Source organism: Portunus trituberculatus, chromosome 43, assembly GCF_017591435.1.
Source record: "Portunus trituberculatus isolate SZX2019 chromosome 43, ASM1759143v1, whole genome shotgun sequence".
NCBI classification, from domain to species: domain Eukaryota; kingdom Metazoa; phylum Arthropoda; class Malacostraca; order Decapoda; family Portunidae; genus Portunus; species Portunus trituberculatus.
The window spans coordinates 15,623,177-15,633,176 of NC_059297.1; the positions used below are offsets into that span (position 1 = coordinate 15,623,177).

Genomic DNA, 10,000 nt, shown 5'->3' on the forward strand with positions numbered 1-10,000 from the left:
TACAATTCAACCTGCTTTATAATTATCACTTTGATTTCAAGATATTTTTTATGCAAGAGGGGAAAGCTGGCCAAGGACAACAAGAAATAGATAAAGAAAGGCCCAGTTAGTTGCCAGTCTCTTTGCAGGTCCGAGAAAGTAAGCCAAAAGAAAGGGATAAACATCTTGAAACCTGCCTCTTAAATGAAATCAAGTCAGAAATTTGGAAATACAGCAATAATAAGATAATTTTAATGGAAACAAAGGAAAAAGAAGAGGCTTTGTTTTTTTCTTCTCGTTCCTATACTACATTAAACATGAGCCTGTAGCACAAAGATTATGCTTAAGAATTATCGTAAGTGGCTTTTTGGACCGGTGAAGGAGCTTAATGATTCCAAGTTATATTGAGCTGTTAGGTGGATGTAATACTGTGGCAGCAAATTGAGTGTTCTCGTTTGGTGAAAGATGGAGAGGGAAATGTATGAAAAATATAGCAAATCATATACTACAGCAGGTCGAGTCACACATTTTGAGAGGTAGCTGGACTTCCGGCGCTTCATGGTCATTAGAGCTTTCAGTGATACGACAAAGGGTACACAAAAAAGATTAGAAGAGGGATGACAGAAAAAAGCTCTTTAGTTACCAGTGAAAAAAAGGGAAAAAAAATATCCTAAAGGAGACTTTCCAATTAACCCCTTTTTTCAGCTTATGTCCTCATTCACCTTCTAATGGCCAATTTCTTATCTTATCTCCACGTTATCCCAACTTTATCTCTTTCGTGTCCCATCTCACCACTCCATTTTGGACATTCTTTTCTCTTCACAGTTTCCCATCCATCACAAATTTCGCTATAAAAGAGTTTTATAATTCGTTCTCAAAATTTTCAGATCTTTTATTCTGAATTTCATACCAGCGAGACGCAATGAATTTCACTATAAAAATTATGTAAATTCCTTATGAATATTATTCCTGAGTATATCAGACAGAAAATGAATCTATATCATATACGTCAGTGTCCATGAAACCAGAAAACTCAATCATTTGTTAATCATACGAGAAACTCCATCCCAAATATACAAAGCATTTCATCATACATTACATACAGGCATTCCATTCCTTACCCACAGTGTCTAACATCCTAGCATTCTCTCAAAACCTTACTCATCAACTCCATGAAGCACTCCACGTTATGAGCATTTCATCTTATTTTACACATTTATAAATGGAAATGTTTAAGTTGATATAGTGATAGGTTTTATACGAAACTGCTGCGTGTATGTCTGAAGGCTTTTTATAGCAACCTTTATTTTCTTATGGTATTATGTGGTCTGAAAAAAACAACATGATATACTTATTCATCACCTAACATACTACTACTACTACTACTACTACTACTACTACTACTACTACTACTACTACTACTGAAGTAATCCATTTCCTCTTCTTTCCACCACATACCATTTGAAATATTCCATACGATGCCCATACTTTTTTTACTCATAAACATCTCACACACACACACTCTCTCTCTCTCTCTCTCTCTCTCTCTCTCTCTCTCTCTCTCAACAGGCTACCTTACTCTCTTCATTGACACAACTTCATCCCACTCCCGCTTCCCTGCCATGCTTCGCTTCCCCGCGATTCTTCACCAGTCTCACTCCCCCGAGCCTGCTACACCCCTTCGCACTTTACACAAACAATTAATTATTCCTTAGTGAGACGTAAGCATCACGTAATTAGTCAGTGGCACTTAAACCATTCTTATTCAGGTCGCACTCACACTCACACACACACACACACACACACACACACACCTCTAGTTTTCATCTCTTTAAAATATCCTATAATTTGTGCTCTCATGAAAGCCGTGAATAGTTCAGACATTATTAGAGTGTTTCTATCGCATCTTAATCTTGCAAGAGCGGGGAAAGGAGTACATTTATATTTTGATTGAATGAAAGGGATATCAATTTCATGTTTTTTGATCATTACTAAGAGAGAGAGAGAGAGAGAGAGAGAGAGAGAGAGAGAGAGAGAGAGAGAGAGAGAAATAATTTGCCACCCTAGCTATGAGTTCCGTGCTGTCGTGTCTGTTTATACTGCTCTGATGGTGCTACTAAAACCACGTACCCTCACCACCACTCCCATCACTGTCACAGGAATTCAGGTGGAATCTCACGCCATGGACGGAATTACAGAACATGTTGCCAGGTCATCATTACTATGAAAATGAAAGCAACATATCAAAGAAATTTACAAGAACAAAGGAAAATGGCGCACAGCCACGAAAATCACATGAATTTGTTTTTCTGCATATGCTTTATTCAGTTCTTGCTTTCTATTAATAGTCTAAAAACATTTGTTGAACTTACGAGATCAATAAAACTTAAAGTCACTAAAATGTATTGCCTACTTAGCCTGAGATTCAATTACAACAAACTTTGCCAATGTTTACGGTTGAGTCACTCCTTTGCCATCATGTTAGGTCATTGGTCCCCAGGGCACGCTGTCCTCACAGCCGAGCTTATCTTAATTAGAAACACACGGCACGCACATCCTAGGTGCACATGTCAAAATCAGTTTTGTTTATTTATTTTTTTGAATCAGATAATAATATCGGGTATGTAACGAATGGACTAATTCATAAAACATGCGGGAATACGTGTGGAACGGTTTATTTCCTTACTAATGTTATAAAATCATCTATCAAAGTGGACAGCATGAAGGCTTACATTTTTCTTTCTTTTTTTTTAAAGCAAGTGTGGCTTTGGAAAAGGAGAAAACAAAAGCTTGGAAAAAGAATTCACTCCGCCAGTACGTAAAGAGTGTTCAAAAGAATAATTAACATTTTGAAGAAATTTCTTGAAATTCTGAAAGAATGACAGTACGCCTTTTATTAATTGTTATTGAACACACAATGTTGGTGTTGACATGTGACTTAGCTGCGCCTGCTCCATTATCTTGTTCATCAAACGCCGAGAGAAAGGAAGGACAGAAAGTGAATAAGGACTTAACAGCGAGTTGTGTTTGATGCTGCAATGAAGATCCTGCCTTTATGCTTCGCTGGAACGATGTGAAGCGTTTGTATATCGGCAATGCTATTAATTGCTAGTGCCTTTACTTCATATAAAAAAAAAAATGGCAATTCACATTTATGCGTTTTTTACAAAAAGCAGGATGAGTGTAATGGAGATCTGGCTGCGCAGAGTTAAGTGATGTGCTCAGTGACGCTTAGCTTTCATTAAGTAGAAGTACTGCATTGACGGAGGTAAAATGTTGGAACTCGGTCACTACAATTCTTGACTGTTTTCGAAAAAATACATTTTCACTCGTCTGAGTGCGTGTTGAAATCTGAGCACGACAGTGTGATCAAAAGCCTCTACTTGTGTGTGTGTGTTTTTTTTTTTTTTCGTGGTATTTCCTGGAGGCGTGTGATGTTCGCGGTGCACTACTGGATCTAAGCAGTCATCAAACGCAGATGGAGTTCAAAGATGAATTTCTTGGTGATTACATTTATGAAGCTAAAACTTGGCCGCCTCGCGGACCGCTTACATACTAAAGTTAACTGAAAACCTCTTTAACCCCTTCAGTGCTACCACAATGCGTCTTCATATCTATTCTGACTGCTATTTGATGATTTTATACAGCTTCAGAAACTTATGCAGGGGATTAAAATAGTGAAGACTGTTACCATTAATCTTCTGATCTCCAAAGACCCTTCCTAATGTCACTAAAATGGTCTAATGGTACACAAATCTCAAAGGAAAAATGTGTCTCAGTATTAAAGGGGTTAAGGGACTGTTTCGTGAAGTGATTACATAATAAACTTTGCAATTAAATTAAAGAATGACAGACAGCCGACAAGGGTAGTGAAGACTGGTGGAGGTTTTGTGACGATGACGACGATGATGATGGTGATATAATTGATACCGCTATACGCGACCATTGATTAGTTAAAACACATCTGGCCTATCAGTGAATATTGACATAATGATGAGATCCGGAAAATTTAAATGACTGGTGACGTTACGATTCACTGCGGAACAAGATCAACGGTCTGGCCTAATGATGTGTTAATAGTATGTTCCAGGAAGGTCTGCCAGTCAGCTATGGCGGGAGGCTGGGCGAGCAAGGGATAATTCCTAACTTTGCCTCTCCACCTCGTCTGACCACCTATCATCCAGTGCTACCTTCCTCTGGCACATCCATCATTCTTCTACTCCCCTCCTCTCTACTCTCTAATCTACTTCTCTGCTCCTGTTGTTGCATTCATCGTCTCTTTCATTCACTCTACATTCCCTTCATTGCTTCTCACTCGCTTTATCATGGTTTTCTATTCCTAACTATTCTGTCATTTCGTTTTCCACAGTTTTTCTCTTAAGTTCTTTAAATTTCCACTTTCATTCGCTTGTATATTGTTTCTCACTCGCTTTACCACTGCTTTTGCATTGTTTCCTCTTCTTTTAGCTTTTCCATTTGCAATATGGCTTTTCTTTTCCTTTTTCACTAACCGTCGTTCCTTTCATTCGCTAATACGCTGCTTTTCATTCACTTTATCAAAGTTTCTATTGTCGTTTATCTCGTGCCCATCACTTTTATTATTTTTTTTTTCATTATGTCTTTCAATTCCTCCTCTTCTATCAGCTACTGTTATTTTTATTCACTCTTACACTGCATCTCATTCACATTTTCATGTTCATTACATCACTCCTTTCTCACCAATATTCTTTCCCTGACATATTAATTTTCTTCCATTACATCTTCATCAAGCATCAATAATCTAATTCGTACACAGCATTCAGTTCACCTTTCCACGTTCACTATAATCACTCAACCGCTACTAATCCCTCATTTACCTCTTCTCTGTTAGATTGTTCCCATCCTGGCTCTTTGGATTACAGTATCATATAGCCTATCTTGTACTCTCTATGTACTCAGAGCAGCCTGTCAATCCTTGCTAGCGACAATATACTTTTCCTAGTACGAGTATCCTCATTTTCATCCTACACACGCATCTTCCTCCACTTTGCATTCCTCGGCATCTTCCTCCGCCAACTTGTGGGAGGGATGGTGGAAGGGATGATGAGAGGCACGGAGCGAGAGAGGAAGGATGAATGGATGGTGAGAGGGAGAGAAGGATGGGCGGAGAGAGAGCTTTATCAAAATTCATTTATTATTTTTCCTGACGTCCACTTAACGTAATTTTTTTTTTATTATTCATGCATGCCTTCCACAATTTTCCAAGGTTTAGTTTTTTTGTTCTTTTTCTCAAGTTTCTCAATATTTTACCTACTCCTCTTCCCATCATCATTCATTTTGCTCTTATCTTAGCCCTTCTTCGCTTTGTTTGTTTTCTGATTTTACCTCTTCCTTTTTCATTCTTTTATATATTCCCTCCCTTTCATTTATTTTCCTTCTCTTGTCCTGCTTATACTTTCCTTTCACTTGCTATTTCCATTTCTTTTCAATTTCTATCTCCTATTACGAATTACGTCTGTATCTTTCCATAAATAGGTATTCCTTTGTGTGTGTGTGTGTGTGTGTGTGTGTGTGTGTGTGTGTGTGTGTGTGTGTGTGTGTGTGTGTGTGTGTGTGTGCACCTTCGGCTACGCAAAACCTGATGGAGGTCAGCAAGTTTCAGAGAGTATGGCCGCGAGCGTAAGGAAGGCGAGGGAAGAGTCGCGAAGGGACGAGAATGATTGAAAAAAGGGAGATGAAATAGAATAATCAAAGGACAAGGGAAGATAGAAAGGAAGGGAAACAAGAAGGATAACTAGAAATAACAGAGGGGATGGAGAGATGACACGTGTGTGTGTGTGTGTGTGTGTGTGTGTGTGTGTGTGTGTGTGTGTGTGTGTGTGTGTGTTAGATACGATCACGTGCCAGACTAGTGATCGTGTTTCTATCCTCCTGAAGAAAATAATTCCTACGCGGCAACCTTGCAGTTTCCAGCTGAAATTCCAAAAGCCTGATTTCTGAGTAAGGCGGGAACCTTTCTCACACCATGCATGTACACACCTATACTAAAGGAGGACAGTCACTGCTTCCTCATCATTGCAGACCTTAGCAACCTGAGTCTGACAACTAATAAACAAGGACGTGTATTGTGTGTGTGTGTGTAATTCACTGTTTGATCTGCTGCAGTCTCTGACGAGACAGCCAGACGTTACCGTACGGAACGAGCTCAGAGCTCATTGTTTCCGATCTTCGGATAGGCCTGAGACCAGTGTGTGTGTGTGTGTGTGTGTGTGTGTGTGTGTGTGTGTGTGATCTCGCTCGCACCCGTGTGTTGGTAATGAAAAAGAGGGGATAGCGAAGAGGCTCTTTCATAAAAGGCTCAGAAGATATGATCAAGGAAAGTTGCCAAGAAAGGAAAATTTGAAGAAAGAGCTGGTAGAGAGGCAGAATGATAAGGAAACGAAGGTCATAGAAATAGAAGACACATGAATAATGACATAGAGGAGAAGAAAGAAGAAAAGAACTATAGTAAAAAATACCAACACAAAGGAAAAATATACGGAGGCAAACAAAAATGCAGGAATCCGAAGAGAAAAAATTGGAGAAGGGACGGAAAACCTAAACTAGCGATCAAATAGCACGAAGGGAAGGGATTTTCTTTTTATGGAGTTGAGTACTTGTTGCGTGTGTGGCTCATGCGATGTTGAGGAGAGAAGGGGAGAGGCGGAAGGAAGGTTACCACACGCCATTTTAAGACTGATAGTGGATGAAATTTGGAGGAGAAAGAGGGTGTGGAGGAGAAGGGATAATGGCAAGAGGAAGAAAAAAAATATAGAATGGAGGCGTGATGCATGGAAAGAGGAGGGAAGAGGAAAGATGTTTGGAGGAAAAGACGAAGATACGATGTGACTTGGAGGATGTAAAGAGAGAAACGCAAGGAAAGGAGGGAATGGAAGAGACGTAATGAAAGAAGAATCAAACTAGAGAATGATGATGGGGAAAAATAAATGGAAAGGGAAAAAAACATGGAAGGGAAGGAAATACAAGGACAAAGAAAAAAAAAAGACAAAGAGGAAAGAAAACAAAGAAAATCAGGAAGAAAAAGAGAAAAAATGGTAATACGAGAAAAAGGAAAGTAAAGGAAGAAGAAAGTAAGGAAATGCAAAAGAAGGAACAGGATAAGATGAAAGGTGAAGATATCAGCATGCTGTTTGTTACTGTTGTTGTTATTGATGGCAGTGGTGGTGGCGGTGGTTGGTGAGACAGTGGTGAATGAAACGTTATAGAAGTAAAGTTATAGAAATAGTCATAGAAATAAAACACCTTAACTATTTACCTTCTCTATCATCCACTTCTGCAGATCAAATCACACCACTATCACCACTTCAGCATTTTCTCTCTCTCTCTCTCTCTCTCTCTCTCTCACACACACACACACACATACATACACACACAGACAATGCGTAGCCACTGGTGCCATTGATCATAAAACAACAACAACAATAGCACAATAATCAAGCTACCATTACCAGTAGCATCATCATCAATGCAGTCATGACTATTACCATTATCACCATCGTTACCATTACCATCACTGCCACGCTAGCCTTTCTAAACCTCCCTTTGAAATTCAGAAATGTGAGGGAACGCTTGTGAGCTTAACAGGAAGAGTGAATGGATGCATGGGGAAAGGCTTTGTTGTTGCTACTTTTCATAAGCCTGGCTGGTACAAAATGTCAATAGTGTAAGCACCATTAGTAGTAGTAGTAGTAGTAGTAGTAGTAGTAGTAGTAGTAGTAGTAGTAGAAGCAACAACAGCAGTAGCAATAGTGAAAATCAATATAACCTAAAAATAACTTTAATAACACGCTTACTTACACTTCATTCTAATTCATTGTAATCATGCACGGATTAGAGAGAGAGAGAGAGAGAGAGAGAGAGAGAGAGAGAGAGAGAGAGAGAGATATGGTGTGTAGAATAACAATATAAAAAAAATATATGAGGAAAAGAAGGAAGATGAAGCTCTAATAAGAAAAGATGAATGTGGTGAATGTGTGAAAAATTCATTGGAAAAGAAAAGATTGGCAAGAAAGAAAACAATAAAGCTGGGGAGAGAGAAAAAACAACTCCTGAAGGCAAAAAAAAAAAAAAAGAAAAAGAAAAAGAAGAAGACGCGATAAGAAACACATAATTCTAACATTTGAAAGAAAAACAAAGAAAGCTGTATAGATGAGAATTTAGAGAGGATGGGGAAGGGGTAGATGAAAAAAAAAAAATGAAATCTGGGAGGCGTAAAAAAAAGATGAAATAGAAATAGATACGAAAAGAAAGGAACAATGATCATGAATAAAAAAAAAAAAATCAGTAATCTGGTAGGTAAGAAAGAATGAAAGAATAGAAAAAAGAGAAAGAAAAGGAGAGAATAAAGGGAAAAGGGAAAATAAAAAAGAAAAAGAAAATGAAGAGGAGTAAAACAGTACGAGAGAATAAGAAGGTGAAAAAGAGAAAGAAATAAAAAAGGAAAAAAATAAAAGCGAACACGGCAAAGAAGAAAAAGAGAGACAAAACAAGTAAAAAAAAAAAAAAAAGTGGATAGGGAAGAGAAGGAATGGGGAGGGAGGAGGTAGGTGATGAAAAGAGGCAATCTGGCAGGCGAGGGAGGAAGAGATAAAAGGTGAGAGTAAGTCAGAGTAAGAGATTTAGATCAGCCACAACCCGTGATTTATAACTACAGCCTCACCCTCCCCACCCTCTCTACCTCGCTCTCACCTCTCCCACTCTCCCTTCGCCCCTCCCACACCTCTTACCGCGGACTGCTTTCACTGCCACTTGCGAGGCGCCTCAAGGTCACCTGCGTGTCTCTGACTTGCATGACATTCAGCAAGTCTTCAAACCCCTTTGCACTTTCATTCATCTTTACGTATTCATACCAACGTGTTTCTATTTACCTCCCATTCTCTCTCTCTCTCTCTCTCTCTCTCTCTCTCTCTCTCTCTCTCTCTCTCCTACCTACTTACCTACCTATGCCCTTTCCTCTTTCCTGTTATTGTTGCCTTAAAAAATGTGATATGTTGTACTTAGGGGTCAGTGAGAGTGCCTCTTGTGTCTTACGTGTGTTTAACTTTCTTGGATGTGATTAAAATGTAAGCTAGCAAGGTCTCTCTCTTTCTCTCTCTCTCTCTCTCTCTCTCTTGATCTTTACGGTGGTGTTACGTTGTGTGTGAATGTGTGTGTGTGTGTGTGTGTGTGTGTGTGTGTGTGTGTGTGTGTGTGTGTGTGTGTGTGTGTGTGTGTGTGTGTGTGTATGTGTGTGTGCAGTGCAAGATACATACATGCATATACATTACATGGTATAGATTTCCACATAGTACTTCCCCGTATCTAATTGCTATTCACCTCTCGCAAACTATTAAAAAAAAAAAAAAAATAAAATAGATAATAAAACGGACCAACATAATTAGCTATATCTTGCCTCTTCAGAACCATTGTGTCTCCTACAAGTAACCATTGAGCTCTACTGCAAGACGGACCGGTGATAATTAGCAGACAGTCTTCATACATGCGTGTCTTACAAATGGACGGTCAGATATTAATACTTCCGTTCATAATGGAGAGGAGCCACTCAGTCTCTATCAAAGCTAAAGATACACTGTGTTGTATGGTTAGGTAACTAAAGATCTCTAGGGGACATTAACACTACGCCTTGCCCTTGAGAGAGAGAGAGAGAGAGAGAGAGAGAGAGAGAGAGAGAGAGAGAGAGAGAGAGAGAGAGAGAGAGAGAGAGAGAGAGAGAGAGAGAGAGAGAGAGAGAGAGAGAGAGAGAGAGAGAGAGAGAGAGAGAGAGAGAGAGAGAGAGAGAGAGAGAGAGAGAGATACACAAAACTGAGGCTTTAATCCATCATAAGTATATGATTAGTACACTGTATCTATAATTAATACCCACTGACTGAATAATATTGCTACAGTCGTGGTGTTGAAAATGATGGAGCGCGTGAAGAGGAGGTAAATAAATTTAACACCGACACCACCGTCTTTCATCTCCAATGGAATACAAGATGCTTAA

At 39.1% G+C, this 10,000-nt stretch overlaps 1 protein-coding gene and 1 long non-coding RNA gene across 3 annotated transcripts in view; one reads left to right on the plus strand and one right to left on the minus strand.

Moving 5' to 3' along the window:
- LOC123518102 (prostaglandin D2 receptor-like) overlaps positions 1-10,000 on the minus strand; it is a 129,852-nt gene that overhangs the window by 116,635 nt on the left and 3,217 nt on the right. The gene's annotated exons all lie outside the window — the stretch shown is intronic.
- LOC123518104 overlaps positions 1-10,000 on the plus strand; it is a 169,929-nt gene that overhangs the window by 110,719 nt on the left and 49,210 nt on the right. The gene's annotated exons all lie outside the window — the stretch shown is intronic.